This window comes from Pleurodeles waltl, chromosome 12 (genome assembly GCF_031143425.1).
Source record: "Pleurodeles waltl isolate 20211129_DDA chromosome 12, aPleWal1.hap1.20221129, whole genome shotgun sequence".
Lineage (NCBI taxonomy): Eukaryota > Metazoa > Chordata > Amphibia > Caudata > Salamandridae > Pleurodeles > Pleurodeles waltl.
The window spans coordinates 647,334,648-647,351,223 of record NC_090451.1 but is presented as its reverse complement, the minus strand read 5'-3'; the positions used below and the strand labels follow the sequence as shown (position 1 = coordinate 647,351,223).

Below are 16,576 nucleotides of genomic sequence, written 5' to 3'. Positions count from 1 at the left end.
GGGCAAGCGTCTCTGAGAAATTTGTTTGCATAGTGTATATCTTTTCCTGCACTTCTATTGGACAGTCCGCAGAGATAGGGGATGGGCTTGCTAATCTATTCAATGTTTATGACTATTGATGAGGATCCCCTGGAAGAGAAGGATAAGTTACTTACCTGTAAATCCTAGTTCTCTTCCAGGGGTATCCTCATCAAAGTCATAACAACCCACCCTCCTCCCCGGACGTAAGTCTCCTAGAAGTGCAGGACAGACTATCTCTCTAATCTGTTGGACACATTGTCACGTAAAAAAGAACTGACCCAACTGTGAATCAACTGTTACCTTTCGTTCACCCCTGAGGCATGGTGGGATACTGGAGGTGCTCAGGGTCTTAAAGGCACGGTGCCAGAATTTTCCTGTGTTAACCTGCATGCAGCCTATTGGCTAATAATGCTCCATTGTTTTCAATCTCGTTTTTTCTCTTTTTTCACTGATGTTCCTACTGCTTCTTTCCCTGAGCCCAGCTATGGGGCTTTGGAAAGTTTTTCTCTTATTGTAATTTTGAAAGGGACTGTTTAAAAAAAAAAAACTCCATAGAAATAAAGCATTTTAGCCTGTTTATGAATATAGTCTGCATTGCTGTTGTACACACGTATACATGAGTTTGGTATGAAAATTGTCTACTAAAAATGCTATATTTTTTTTTTTCATGCATATTTCATACTTTTATATGTGTGTATTTTATGTATGCTCCGGGGTCCCCGCACGAGGGCGGGAATATTCAATGTTTATGACTATTGATGAGGATCCCCTGGAAGAGAATCAAACTTCCAATACTTGCAATACTATTGGGGTATAATTATGACATGTTTGATACCAATATGCCCAGGTTCAGAGTTACCATTATGTATCTGGACATAGGGAGTGACCTATGTCCATTACACGTGTAAAATGGCATCCCTTACAAAGTCCAGGAAAATGGATCTGGAGTTTGTGGGGGCACCTCTGCTAGCGTAGGGGTGCCATCACACACAGGTATCTGTACCCTGCCCTCTGGGCTGAAAGGGCCTGCCATAGGGGTGACTTACAGTGACCTGTAGTGAAAAAGGGTGCATGCACCTGTTTCACGCAGACTGCAATGGCACTCCTGCAGAACCCTTTGAATGTGCTTCCTATGGGTGGCAAAATAACTGCTGCAGCCCCTAGGGATCCCCTGTAACCCCAATGCCCTGGGTACCTAGGTACCATATACTAGGGACTTACACGGGGGACTAGAATGCCAATTGTGGGAAGAAAACAGTACAGTTTACAGGAGAGAATATAACCACTGGGGTCCTGGTTAGAAGGATCCCATTGAACACAGTCAAACACACTGACAAACAGGCCAGTGGGGGTAACCATGCTAGAAAGAGGCTACTTTCCTACATATTACCCTCATTCCCTCAAACGAAGGACAATAAGGGTAACATTGGCCAGTGAGACTCTATTGTCTAAGTGGTGATAAGTAGACAGTAGCTCTGCAGTAGAGTGGTTACTCCCATTATCATCCAGTATGTGGCCCCTTCCCTGTGGGGAGGTGGGCCATCCTGTTAGGTTACTTTTCATTGAAGTATATTTAAATTGTGGGCCCTGTTATTCCCTATGTTTAAGGTGTGGAAAAAGTGATAGAGCAGGGCAGGAGGACTGTCCCTGGGGCTCTATGTCAGGACAGGGTTGCTCTCCTAGTGGTAGTAAAGCTAGACAGGGTTGCTGTCCTAGCATGGCTAGAGCAGGACAAAATAAGGGTCCTAAAGGCTGTAAGGGAGGACAGGGTTGCTGTCTTACCTGGTGTAGAGCAGCACATGGTTGCTGTCCTAATGGCTCTACGGAAGGACAGGTTTGCTGTCCTAAGGTGTCAGGCGTGGTGCCTCCCAGGGTGGTACGCACACACAGACACAAAATTGTTAAGTATATACTCTCTCAGAATAAGATTGTATAAGTCCTCATAATCAGTGACTTTGCTACAATGTAACCAGCATCCCAAAGCCTTCACAAGGCAATCCACAAAATCAACCCAATCTTGGGAGGACTCTATCCTGGTCTCCCTGAACTTTATCTTGTACTGTTCTGTAGTGAGACCAAAACCATCCAAAGGAGCATACTTTAAAACTGTGTAGTTTTCAGCATCCTCCGTTCTGACAGTAAGGAGTCTATCCCTTCCCTTGTCAGAGAAGGAGAGCCAAAGGATAGCAGCCCACTGTCTCTGTACTTTGCAGGCCCTCTTCAGAGCAGAAAACCACTTATGTTTGTCATCCCCCACCTTTCTAGGGAGGGACAACTCTACTGAGGTTCCTGGAATCAAGAGTCCTCCCTGACCCTAGGTTCCCTGAAACTAAAGTTGGTGCTGCCACCATAGGGTGCTAACCTCACCCCTGCCTCTATCTCTCCACTGCCAAGGCCTCTCTGTCCACAGCTAGCTGTAGCTGCTGCAGCCTCAGCCTGGTGGCTTCCTCCAGTCTCAGTTGCCTGAGTTCCCTAGCTAGAGAATCCCCTGGAGTTGTGCAGTGGCTCTCTCCAGATGCTGAGGAGATGTGAGAGTGGGCAGAGGAGGATCTATTCCTATTCTGGGACACCCTCTGAACCAGCCCTGTAGTGAATAGAGTGGACCTACTGTTATGGCCCCACTTTACACTACTGGCAGTGCTCCTAGCAGGACTGTGGGTGCACCTAGGTTTTGCCCGATCCTCTCTGGGTTTGTCTTGACCCATCCCAGTAGGTACATTCTACAGCACTGGATGGGGAGGAGGGGTCTCCTTCTTCATATTCCTCCTGGCTACCAGCTTGTTCCTGGTCATCCTAAAGGAGCAGGTCAAGAAGCAGAGTTTTGTTCGAATTTCTCCCAGTCTTCAGCTTCCCTTCTGCAAACAACTCCCTAAGCTCTTGGAAAGTCATTTCCTCATAGGGAGACACCATGACCTGAGCTGTGTGCTCTGCTGAAGACATGTCAGCTAACTAGAGTGGTCTAGGATCCTAACTACTCTAACTAAGTCCACAGAAAACGTTTGGAGTAAGGGCTATGCCTAAACCCCTTTCTTACCCAAACCCAAGACAAGAAAGTCTTCATCAGGCCCATTAAACTCTTCTGGGGGTGAGTCTAAATCCTCTTCCTCCTCCTCCTACAAGACCTTCGTGCTGCGTCTGTAGACAAAAACGCCATAGGGCAGGTGTCAGAATCATATCCCAATACTGATGCCAGTAATAGTGGCATGATCCAATGAATTCTGGGGGCTCCTTAGAAACCCCCCAATATTGCTCTGATCAGTCTTCCAGGGTCTGCAAGGAGCCCACGCTGCTGCAGCCTCCCAGACAGGGTTCCGCCCTCCTGCTGCTTGACAGCTCAAGCAGGGGAAGACAGAATAAAGGATTTCCTGTGGGAGAGGGGTGCAACGTCCTCTCCCTTGGAAATAGGTGTTACAAAGCTGGGGAGGGGTAGTCTCCCCACGCCAGCGGCTTGCTTTGAAGGGCACATTTGGAGCCCTCCTTGCATAATCCGGTTTGCACCAGTCCACAGACCCTCGGTCCCTGATCTGGTGCGAAACTACAATAAAAGCAAAGGGGAGTAACCATTCCCCTGTCCATCACCACCATATGGGTGGTGCCCAGAGCTCCTCCAGGTGGCCAGTTGATTGTACCATCTTGAAACCAAGATGGGCAGAGGCCCCTGGGGGCACCTGAGTGGCCAGATTGGGCAGATGATGTTAGTGATCCTCTCTGATAGGAGGTCACCTTGCAAAGAGACCAAGCCCCTTTTTGGGCTATTTAGGGACTCCTTGCAGGCGGGTCCCCAGATTCAGCGTGCAAGACTCCACCAGGACTCTTCTTTAACGACCTCTTCTGCTTCTGGCCACTGGAACCGCTGATGGACTTCACAAGAACAGAACAAGACTGCAACACCGAGACAACCTCGTCCTGCAACATTGTTTCCATGGCTCCTGTCAGTGCTTTGCAACATTTCCATGGCTGTGCATTCTCTGGGGTTGGCAAGACTTCAGCTTCTATATGATCACGTGTCCCTGTGGATTACGCTACGTGGGCATGACTACACGATCTGTGAAGTTAAGAATAAATGAGCACCGCAGTAATATCAGATGCAAGCGTGCTACTACTAAACTCTGTTCCCACTGTCTAGAAGTTGCCCACGATCCATACGATCTGAAATGGGTGGTGCTCGATGCACCCACTGGACAGAGTAATGTGACACACTCGTTGTTCAGACTCGAACAATGTTGGGTCTACAGACTTCGGACACATATTGTTGGCCTTAACGATGATATACCCTGGATTAACCTGTCTCAAAAGAATTAACAGTATCTATTCTATTAGCATGACTATGTTTTTCAATTTTTGGGCTCCTAGACCTTTGATGCCCACTTTTTGCTGTTCACTTGTTATTGTGACTTTTAGGTTTTTCACCTAGATATATTTCCTCAGAGACTGTTTGGGTGAAACATACCCTCCTATATTTGCTTTAAGCTTAGGTGTTCATTACATTCTAATTAAGGGCTAGTGGCCTGTCTATTTCAATACAGATGTCCCCACCATTACATTTGAATTGACTTTTCCACCTTCCTTACTTTGTTCTTCTAGTTTCAATATGGCCCCTATATAAATAACGTATAGTCCGTTTTCTATGTTATGATTCTCAATGTACTTAACAGTCCTTCTACTATTTCTGTGCCACACGTCGGGGAAACGCTGCACTTCCGCATTCCCCGGGCTTAAAATGCTGACTCTACCCACAGCGCGCATAACTTCAGGAGGACACGCTGGGTTAGGTGCGGCAAACAGGAGTGTTCCGAGACTCTGTAAGTACACGCAGTCCCCCGCTCCCCGTTATCTTCTTGGTGTGGCACTTTGAGTGTGTGTTTTACTCTGAATCATGGTGCAACAGCCGGTCCCTCTGCATTTTCACTTCAACCGGCATTTCACCAACCGGGCCGGACATACTAGTTCTATACTCCCGACGCTGAGAATTTCAGCGCCGGGGTCGATGACACGCTTTTAACCCATTAAAATCCTTTTTTTCACTATATGCTTGATTATATCAGGGGTCCTATTTTGATTTATGCTTAGCTTGGCTTTAAACTCTTTTTCTATCTATATATGATAATTGCCTGCCTACTTGATTTTTTTTTACCTGACTAAGTTAATTATCTGGTGTCAACTAAACTGTACTTATAATTCACAGAAATTGTTGCAATTGTGGTATGGTTTTTCCTTTTTTTCTTCTTGTACCTAGTAGGGACAATTACATGCATGTGCCTCCTATGGAGCCCTTCCCTACAACAGGGGATGGTAAGCTCCCTTTTCCGTTTTCACATTGTGCCATTGGTCTGTCACTCATTGTGTGCACTAACCCAGCACTGGTCACTGCTATTGTTGCTTTTAGTACTTATGCCGTCTTACTACTTTTTTTAGGGTGACCTTATTGTGTTAATGTGACTGGACGGACAGTACGCTTTATTGTAAGTGACTGCAACGTTTGGATTGATTCAATAGATCTTTGGAAAACCTCCTTATAATGTTTTGATTTGATTGTCACAGGAGAAGTATCCATATATGTTGTATGGTCCTGAAGAAGCGTCGGTGGATCTATGAGACCGTGAGACGCGAAACATGTAGACCTATATACTAGTGGCTTAGAGACAATTTCTCGCCCCCATTATATTTGGAAAGTGTTTGAGCATTATCTCATTTGACTACTTTCATTATTTTTTAACCTTGGTCTTGTCCCCTCATCCATTAAAAGTGAATCCTTCCTTTAGGGGCACAGAACCAATTTTAACCTCTCTCCTGTTTTGTAATATGACCTGCCTGTAGTCCATCACGGCAGTTCCATTAAAAAGATCTCCGGCAAAGAACCCCATTATGGGGAGCCCATCAGACATTGCAGCGCCGGTCTGACGAGGAGCACCCCGATGATGAAGCATGACATCTAATTGGATGTGTGAGGGCTCTTGCTCCTAAACTTTAGGGTTGCCCCTTTTCCGCCTAGGAACAGTGTATCTATTTTTGTTCATAGTCACTGTGGGAGATTATACACTGGACCTTTAATTCTCCCTGTCCCTTCTTTTTGTTATTAAGACTTCAGCTGCACCAAAGAAGTAAGACAGACTCTCCGTATGGACGGAGTCACTCCCCTACATCCGCAGGCACCTAACGTGACAACGTTCGGCTGCTGAGATCATCTGTCCTTTGGTTCTGCAAAGATTCTCCAACACAGATGGTGGTCATCAGGGGTCCCCTGGGTCCTCTTTGTCTACTGTCCAACTTGGGAGACGGCAAGCCCTTGCCTCTTCCTCCAGGACAGAATCCCTGTGCACCCTGACTGTTGCAGCAATTAAGGTTTGTTGATTCCTGCTCTAAGGGATCTTCTGGATCCGAGGAGCCCCAGCCCCCAACACTCTACCTCTGCAAGGATGGTCTCCTCTCTGCTGCTACAGCAACATAGGGCTCCTCTTCAGGTGTGCTGCTTGGGCCTCACTGCAACTTATTGTGCTTGCTGCCAGTGGGTTGCTCGTGGTGGCTCTGACTGCTTTGCTGGCTCTCCTATCTTCTAAAGGTCAGTCCGAGCTCCCTACCAAGGGTCCAGTTTCCAGGACCTTGCTGGTCCTCTCCAGCCCTGCAAATCTTCTTCAGCTCCAACTTCCATTTGCTTGTGCATGTTGGGGGTCCTTCTGACCACTGACCCATCTGCAGTCCGGCGTCTGTCGAGGAACAGCTCCTAGACAACCTCAGGGACTTCTTTGCAGCTGCTACACCTCACAGCTGGCTTTCATCCATCACTCTTGCCCCAGATCTTCACCCACAGAAGAGTGGGCATTGCCTCCTGCCCCGCCTGGTCGGACTGGACTCTGCTCTGCCCCGTTCTTCCACAGTTCCTCTTCATCTGGAATCCCCCTTTGGGTTCCACTTGTCCATTCCTGTTCTTGCATTGTTCCAATCCTAAGTCCCCATGTTAGCCTATGAGACGACCAGGTAACTTTCCTCTGCTCTCCTGGTTGCTGGGGATTTTTGGCTTCAGGGTGGGGGGAGGGGGGATCGCAGTAGTTTTTAGGAAAGGAAAGGGTTGGATTTAGGGTTCAGGGCGGGGAGGTCAGGTAGTTTTTAGGATAGGGCGGGGTAGATTTTAGGATTCAGGCGGGGGGTCGGGTTAATTTTTAGGACAGGGCGAGGGGGGTCTTGGTAGTTTTTAGGACAAGGTGAGGAAGATTTTAGGATTCAGGGCAGGGGAGAGGGGTAGCGGTAGCTTTTAGGACAGGGTGGGGTAGGTTTTATGGTTCAGGGCGGGGGGTCGGGTAGTTTTTAGGCCAGCGTGGGGTAGTTTGTAGGACATGGCACTGGGGCAAGGGAGTCAGGGTAGTTTTTAGGACAGAGGGTAGGTTTTAGGGTTCAGGGTGAGGTCTCGGGGGAGTTTTTAAGACAGGGCAGGGTAGGTTTTAGGGATCAGGATGGAGAGGGGGTCAGGACTGTTTTTAGGACGGGGTGGGGTAGTGTAATGGGTTCTTTATCCCTGAAGCAAATAAAAGGGATATTGGAATAATATAACAGGCGCAGAAGGTGGGGTTTAGTTAATTTATTCGTGTTTTGGTTTTAAGGATGGCTTTTTATCCCCTGTTTTGTTCACAAGGATAACGCACTTGCAATCCAGAAATAATTAACAAAAGTTCCCTTTTCTTCTCTTTCAGGGTTTTGGCGGTAGTCCATAAGTAACCCGGTCCAGCTTTGGGAAGGTCTCCGGTCTTCCTCTACGTCAGTGGGCCAGGCTCTCCAAAGAAATAGAAAGAAGGATAACAAAACAGGTAAGTGGGATATATATATATAAGGTAAGTATATAGGGTTAGTAGGGCGGTGGGGGGGGGCATAGGTATAAGTGAAGGGAAGTGAGGGTTTAACTGTCCTTTAGTTTGTGGTTCCCCCTATAGGTGTTCTCAGAACTTCTCCTCTTTGTAGAAATCCTCTGGCGGTTGGTTCCCTTGTGAGGTTAGGTTTACTTTAGGGGTTATTGTTATATGGTCTCCCCTTCCCTGCAGGACCTCCCTTCCTTTCCCTTGTCTCCCCTTTTTCCTAACAACCACCCTCTCGCAAACCCCCAGCTGCGGTACGAACGTACCTGAGGTGGCCACGCCCCTCCGGGGACGTGGCCGGCACTTTGGCAGCCTCCCGGCTTCTCTCCGACGGGGGCGGGAGAGCCCCGGGGCTCTCCTCTCTCTCTCGGAGTCTCGGCTCCTTCGACGGGTTCCTTTCTCTCTGTCCTCGGCGTCCCGGTCTCCTTCTCCTCCGGCCGCGTACGTCGAGAGACCACTTCCGTCTCCTCCTTCTTTTCATCCTCTTTTGGTCCGTCTTTTCTTTCGGTTGTCGTCCAGACGCCGAAGGCGTCTGACGTCACAGGCTCGCGTCCGTCCCGAGTGTGTAGGGCCCCCGTAATGGCGTTCGGCACAATGTCCTGGAAACCGGCGTCCGGAGACGTCCGGTTACACATCCCCTCCCTTGAATGGGGCTGTTCGAGACCCAAAGGTCCCGGGAACCGGGATAAATAGTCAGCCTGTCCCATAAGATCACCAGGGAGATGGCAAACCTGGAAGGAGAAAGGTTGAAGCTCCATAAACCATCTCAATATGCGACTGTTAGTATCTTTATACCTCGAGAGCCAGGTGAGGGGAGCGTGATCCGTATATAATAGAAAGGATCTTCCTAGGAGGTAATATTGGAGGCTCTCAAGTGCCCACTTGATGGCGAGACATTCTCGCTCAATAATGGGATAGTTTCGCTCCCTGGGAACCAGTTTACGGCTAATAAAGACCACGGGGTGACTAATACCTCTTTCATCCTTCTGAAAAAGCACGGCCCCCAGACCCACGTCAGAGGCATCCGTTTGGAGGTGAAAGGGGACAGTGAAGTCAGGACATTTTAAAATCGGTTGGGTAGTGAGATATCTTTGTAGGGTACGGTAACTATGGGACTGTACGGGGTTTAAATTAGTGATATTTTTTTGCTGTCCTTTCCTCAGGAGATCGGTTAGGGGAGCGGCCACGGTGGAATAATGGGGTATAAATCTTCGGTAGTAGCCTACCAAGCCTAAGAATGAGCGGACCTCCTTTTTCGTTGTGGGTGTCTCTATCCGTAGGATGGCTTCAACTTTACTCATTTGTGGTCTAAGTATACCTTTCCCTATATGATATCCTAGATAAGAGATCTCATTGAACGCCAACCGGCTTTTGGAGGCATTGGCTGTTAATCCAGCCCCTCGTAACGCTGTAAAGATTTTGGTTAAATGTGTCAAGTGGTCCTCCCAAGTCTCGCTGTGGATAACGATATCATCCAGATACGCGGCAGCGTATCTGGTATGAGGTCGTAGAATGGTGTCGATGAGACGCTGGAAGGTGGCGGGTGCCCCATGTAACCCGAAAGGGAGAACCTTAAAATGGTATAACCCAGAGGGGGTAGAGAAGGCCGTTTTCTCTTTATCTTCTGGCGTCAACGGAATCTGCCAATAGCCTTTGGTCAAGTCGAGTGTAGACATGTACTTAGCTCTTCCCAACTTCTCTAAGAGTTCGTCTACCCTTGGAAGGGGATATGTGTCAAACTGGGATATAGAATTGACTTGTCTAAAGTCAATACAGAAACGTATAGACCCATCTGGCTTTGGCACTAATACTACCGGTGAACACCAGGGACTCTGGGAAGGCTCTATAACGCCTAGGTCTAACATCTTTTCTATTTCGTTTTCTACCAGGATCTTTCTAGCTTCTGGGATACGATATGGCCGTAAGCGTATGACCTTGCCAGGTGGGGTTATGATTTGATGATGCACCAGCTTGGTCTTGCCTGGTATCGAGGAGAACACATGGGCATGATCATGGAGGAGCTGATTTAATTGCTCACTCTGTTGGATCGAGATTTCGCTATTTATAGGATGCTCAGTGGGACACCACCCTATCTCCAACTCCTTAACGGTGTTAACTAGGCATCCCCTGGTTGGTTCTCCCTGTGGCTCTTCCCACTTTTTCAATAGATTGACATGAAAGATCTGTGACCGGTTGGAACTATCTGTGAGCTGGACCTTATAGGTCACGGGGGTTATTACCCCTATCACTTTATAAGGTCCCTGCCACTTTGCCAGCAACTTGTTGTCTGAGCTGGGGAGAAGCACTAACACCTTATCACCTATGGTAAAGGTCCTTAATTGGGTATTCCTGTCGTAATATCTTTTCTGCTTTTCTTGAGCCTTCTCCATATGTTCCCTTACATTTTCCCACACATTTTGGATGTTGGTTTTTAACTCCTGGGTATATTCTAAGAGGGATTTTTCTCCGTCCTCCTCCTCCCATAACTCGGCAGCCATATCTAACAAGGTCCTGGGCTGTCGTCCGAACAATAATTCAAATGGACTATGGCCCGTGGATGCTTGTTCATGGGTCCTGATAGCGTATAACACTAAGGGGAGTTTTCTATCCCAGTCCTTACCTGTCTCTGAAATAGATTTCTTTAGTAGAGTTTTCAGAGTGCGGTTATACCTTTCTACCAAACCATCCGTTTGAGGATGATAAACCGCTGTCCGTAACTGTTTGATCCCTAGAAGTTGACATATTTGTGACATCAAGTTGGACATGAACTGGGTACCTTGGTCTGTTAAAATTTCTCGGGGAAAGCCTATTCGGGAGAAGAACCCTATCATTGCATGAGCTACGCTCTTGGAGTTAATACTGCTGAGTGGGATGGCTTCTGGGTATCTGGTGGCATAATCCACCAATACCAGTATATAACGGTATCCTCTAGAAGAAGGTAGGAGAGGACCTACAATGTCCATTCCTATTCTTGAAAAAGGGATGTCTATAATGGGCAACGGTTGTAAGGGAGCTCTTCTTTTGGGGCCAGGATCAATCTTTTGGCATTTGGGACATTGCTGACAAAACCTCCTAATCTGTGAAAAGACCCCCGGCCAGTAGAACTTCCTCAACAGATATTCTTCTGTTTTCTCCCTGCCATAGTGACCCCCCCCGCTGGCTATGGGCTAGGTGTAGGAATTGTGGTCTATAAGGTTCGGGGACTAATAGCTGCTTCTTTTCTTCTCGGTTATTACCAGTGACACGGTACAACAGATTTCTGATTATGGTAAAAGAAGGGCTTTTGTCTTGGGGGTTCCGGGGTCGGGCACTTTTCCAGGCATGGATCAAACTCGGATCTTCCCTTTGACAACTACGGAATGGGGGAAGGTCAGTAAGAGTAAGGACCTTTGTAATTACCCTATTTGGAATCATGTTTCCTTGGGCAAAGACTCTTCGGGTTTCTCTCTTTTCTTTTTGGGAGGGTCGGTATCTAACCACCGGTGGTGTTATAGGCGTACTAGAAAAAGGAGCTCTTTTCCACCATGTGCTCATGCTTTCAGAGTCTTTTGTACTGTCAAGAAGTTCCGAAAAGTCAGGGAAGTCGGTTCCTATGATAGCTTCTTCGACTAGTCGTTCCACCACCCCCATCCTTATGGGGACTTCTTTTCCATCCCAGGACAAGGTTGTCCAGATTAGGGGGTATTCTCTTGTATCTCCATGAATACAACATATGGATACTGTAAGCCCTGAAGCAAAAAGGGGTTTTTCCAATAAATCAGCACGAATTACAGATTGGCTGCAACCTGAGTCGATAAGCGCCACTGTGGTTCTTCCACTGATAACAAGTCTCTTCTTGTATCGGGTTTCCTTTCCCCCTGTATAGAAGACTCTCCCCCTGGTGACTCCTACTTCCATCGGCTCTGACTTTTCTGATTTCAGTGGGCAAACCCGGGCGATATGTCCCCACTCTCCACAGCTAAAACACTGTGGTTGTTGCATATAGGGTCTTTCTGGACCTCGTAATTTTCCCGGATCCTCGGTTGGTTTTCGCCCTAGGGATGGGGAGGGTCCGAGGTTCTGTCGGATGGGGTTAAGTGTTGGCCGTACGGGAGGGATTTTGAACTCGAGGGAGCGGTGAAAGGCACAGGCTAATTCAATAGTGGTGTTAGTATCTGGACTTGGGTGTTGCTTGATCCAATTACGGGTATTGGTAGGTAGGGCATCTAGATATTGTTCTAGGAGAACAACCTCAATGATATCCTCCCTATTGGTCCCAATGGGACCTAGCCATTTGAGTCCTAAGTCCTTAATTCGAAAATATAGGGCCCGGGGATTCTCGGAGGGTCCCCATTTGGCTTTCCTAAACCGGACCCTATAATGTTCTGTATCAAACCCCACCCGCTCCAGGATACTCTTCTTAATATCCTGATAGGGTGTCGTTCCGCCTGGGTTTACCGCTTGATAAGCCGCTTGGAGAGTTCCTGTTAATAACGGGGCGATGTATTGGCCCCACCTATCCTGGGGCCAGGTGGCGGAAGTAGCAACCCGCTCGAAATTCGTGAAAAAGGCATCCGGGTCTTCGCCTTCCTGATATCGCTGCAGGACCGAACTGGGTACATTCGGATGTACCCGGGTGGCGGCAATAGTGTCCGTGAGGTTTTTGATTGCAGTCTCATGGACCAACTGATTGTTGGCCATGATAGTGGCCTGACTTTTCAGAGCGCTTTGTAGGGCCTCCCTTTCCACTTTAGCCTCCTTCTGTTGCTCTTCCCACACTACTTGCAGATGCCTCTGCCCTGCGGCTAGCTGCTACATCATCTCTGATAGGGTGGGTGTGCCCTCCATCGTCTTTGGTTACCTGTAGTTATTCCAATATCCCACTTCTGACACCACTGTAATGGGTTCTTTATCCCTGAAGCAAATAAAAGGGATATTGGAATAATATAACAGGCGCAGAAGGTGGGGTTTAGTTAATTTATTCGTGTTTTGGTTTTAAGGATGGCTTTTTATCCCCTGTTTTGTTCACAAGGATAACGCACTTGCAATCCAGAAATAATTAACAAAAGTTCCCTTTTCTTCTCTTTCAGGGTTTTGGCGGTAGTCCATAAGTAACCCGGTCCAGCTTTGGGAAGGTCTCCGGTCTTCCTCTACGTCAGTGGGCCAGGCTCTCCAAAGAAATAGAAAGAAGGATAACAAAACAGGTAAGTGGGATATATATATATAAGGTAAGTATATAGGGTTAGTAGGGCGGTGGGGGGGGGGGCATAGGTATAAGGGAAGGGAAGTGAGGGTTTAACTGTCCTTTAGTTTGTGGTTCCCCCTATAGGTGTTCTCAGAACTTCTCCTCTTTGTAGAAATCCTCTGGCGGTTGGTTCCCTTGTGAGGTTAGGTTTACTTTAGGGGTTATTGTTATATGGTCTCCCGTTCCCTGCAGGACCTCCCTTCCTTTCCCTTGTCTCCCCTTTTTCCTAACAACCACCCTCTCGCAAACCCCCAGCTGCGGTACGAACGTACCCGAGGTGGCCACGCCCCTCCGGGGACGTGGCCGGCACTTTGGCAGCCTCCCGGCTTCTCTCCGACGGGGGAAGCGAGAGCCCCGGGGCTCTCCTCTCTCTCTCGGAGTCTCGGCTCCTTCGACGGGTTCCTTTCTCTCTGTCCTCGGCGTCCCGGTCTCCTTCTCCTCCGGCCGCGTACGTCGAGAGACCACTTCCGTCTCCTCCTTCTTTTCATCCTCTTTTGGTCCGTCTTTTCTTTCGGTTGTCGTCCAGACGCCGAAGGCGTCTGACGTCACAGGCTCGCGTCCGTCCCGAGTGTGGGGGGCCCCCGTAATGGCGTTCGGCACAATGTCCTGGAAACCGGCGTCCGGAGACGTCCGGTTACAGGTAGGTTTTAGCGTTCAGGGTGTGGATGGGGGGTGTCGAGTACTTTTTAGGACAGTGCGGGTAGTTTTTAGGAGAGGGCCCGGAAGGTCAGGGTAGTTTTTAGGACAGGGCGGGGTAGGTTTTAGCATACAGGGCAGGGGAGTTGGGGTGGTTTTTAGGACAGGGCGTGGTAGGTTTTAGGGTTCAGGGCAGGGGGGTTGGGGTAGTTTTCAGGACAGGGTGGGGGCAGGGGAAGTTTTTAGGACAGGATAGGTTTTAGGGATCAAGGTGGAGTCTGGGTAGTTTTTAGGACAGTGCGGGGTAAGTTTTAGGGTTCAGGTGGGGCAGGACAGTTTTTAACGACAGGGTAGGGTAGTTTTTAGGAGGGTGTCAGGCAGTTTTTAAGACAGGGTTGGGAAGCTTTTAAGGTAAAGGTTGGGGTAGTTTTCTGGAGAGTGCGGGTAGGTTTTAGGGTTTAGGGCGGGAGGGTTGGTGTAGTTTTTAGGACAGGTTGCGGGGGCAGGTAGGTAGGGTCGTTTTTAGGACAGGGCGTGAGGGGTTAGAGTAGGTTTTAGGGTTCGGGGGGGTCGGGGTAGTTTTTAGGACAGGGTGGGGTAGGTTTTAGGGTTCAGGGGGGTTGGGTACTTTTCAGGACAGGGCGGGGTAGGTTTTAGGGTACAGGGCGGGGATCAGGGTTGTTTTTAGGACAGGGCAGGGCAGGTTTTATTGTTCAGGGCTTGGGAGGTCTGTGAAGTTTTTAAGACAGAGCGGGGTAGGTGGGTCGGGGTAGTTTTTAGGACATGGCAGGGTACTTTTCAGGACAGAGGGCGGGGTCGGGTAGGTTTTAAGGTTCAGAGGGGTCGGGTAGTTTTTAGCACAGAGTGGTATAGGTTTTAGTTCACCGGCAGGGATGTCACGGGGCTCGGGTAGTTTTTAAGAAAGTGTGGGTTAGGTTTTAGGGTTCAGGGCAGGGACTGGGGGTCAGGGTAGTTTTTAGGACAATACGGGGTAGGTTTTATGGTTCATGGTGAGGGCATTGTTACTTTTAAGGCCAAGGGGCGGGTTTAGGGCTCAGTGCAAGGGGTGGAAGGGGCAGTTTTAAGGGTGTGAGCTTGGTATGGTATCAGGTGTAAAGGGGCAGAGGAGAATTTTCCATATGTTTCTTTACCAAACATGCTGTAAAGGCATGCGTGGTAAAGGCATGCATGATAAAGACGTGGTCATTGTAGAGACCAGGTTGTAAATGCATGCGTGATATACGCATGTGTTGTTCCATTATACATCCCCACCACTAGAGATCCATGGCTTCCAACTACACTGTTTCACTTACTAATAAGAGTTGCCTGGACCTGGTTTAAGGTGCCAACACAATAGGTGTCCACCACACACCAGGACAGATTCCTACATTGGTGGTGCAGTGGTGGGATGGGACACTTGCAATTGCCTTACAACTTTGTCACCAGTGACCTCCCACAGAAAAGGTCACTACTAGTCTTTAGGGCACACTACACTGGGTAGTAAGGACTTCTAGACTTCTACTTTAGGCAAGCTGGCGGTCTAGCATAGCCCTTTCTCTAAACCTTTAGAAAGTCTATCACCTTAGAGTAGGTAGGTGCACCCACACTGCTCTAGGTAACATGTCTACGGCCGGATTCATAGTTCAGACCTCAGAACCACAGTATGAGGGCTACACCTTTCAAGAATTGAGGGATATGTATGCTTCTATGAAGCGGAAGACAGGGCTAAATCCCAACAAGTCTCTACTCCTGGGATTGTTCATCCAAGCTGATAGCCAGAGCACTGCAGGTCAGGAAGAGCAGAAGGTAGAGACGGGCCCTCCAGTATTAGACAGGATAGACCTAGATTTCACTGGAGAGGGTCAGGAGGACACTGGGGGACACACCAATCCTGTAGGGAGCACTCACAGTAGTGAAAAAGGGGGACACACTAGTAGGCCCACTTTTACTCCTCGCGGTTAGTGACAAGGGTCTCCAGGATGAGGAGTAGATCCTTCTTATCTGTCCACACCCATGTATCAGCAGTAGCTAATGAGACTGACCACTCTAGCTCAGAGGGGGAGTCCCTAGATAGGGAATTCAGCAAACTGAGGCTAGAAGAGGCCAGACTGAGGCTGCAGATAGGGAGGCCTTGGCAGCAGAGAGGGAAAGACTGAATTTTGGGTTGTTACCTTATGGTGGCAGCAGCAGCTTTTGGGAATCCAGGGTCAGGGAGGACTCCTATGACTCCAGGAATCTCAGAAAAATGATCCCACCTTACAAGGTTGGGGATGATATCCATAAGTGGATCACTCCCTTGGGAGAGGGCCTGTAGAGTACAAAAGGTCCCTCAAAAAGCAGTGGGCAGCCATAATGTGGCTTTTCTTTACTGACAAGGGTAGGGACAAACGCCTCACTGTCAGGCACTTAAGGGTGTTCTCATTGAGGGTTTGGGTTTAACCTCAGAAGAATATAGGATAAAATTCAGAGAATCAAAGAAGGGATCATCCCTGGATTGAGTAGATTTTGTGGACAGCTCTGTCAAGGCCTTGGAAGTCTGGTTACATGGCATTTAAGTGCATGCCTATCAAGGCTTGTACAATGTTCCAATGAGAGAGCATATTCTTAAGAATTGCATATTGGATAAACTGCATCAGCATCTACTCCCCAAGAATTGGGTAAGATGGCAGACAAATGGGTTCACACCAGACTGGGTAGAAAAACTCACACTGAGGGGTGACCAGAAGAAGAAGGATTCTTCCAAGAGTCAGGTTAAAGGTGGGGACAAATCTAAAGATAAGAAAGGGTCTTCATCAGGTCCACAAGACTCTTCTGGGGGTGGGTCTAACTCCTCTTCTACCACATACAAAAT

The 16,576-nt window shown here is 48.4% G+C and overlaps 1 protein-coding gene across 2 annotated transcripts in view; it reads left to right on the top strand.

Annotated features, from left to right (window-relative positions):
• The first annotated feature begins 4,697 nt into the window (after positions 1-4,697).
• Positions 4,698-16,576, top strand: part of VPS45 (vacuolar protein sorting 45 homolog) — a 430,890-nt gene continuing 419,011 nt past the window's right edge. Inside the window, exons 1-3 of one of the 2 annotated variants that reach the window (XM_069218226.1) lie at positions 4,698-4,823; positions 7,707-7,820; positions 12,935-13,048. The gene's annotated coding sequence lies outside the window, so the exon portion shown is untranslated. The remainder of the gene's footprint in view (positions 4,824-7,706; positions 7,821-12,934; positions 13,049-16,576) is intronic. The other variant, XM_069218227.1, reaches the window with a different exon arrangement.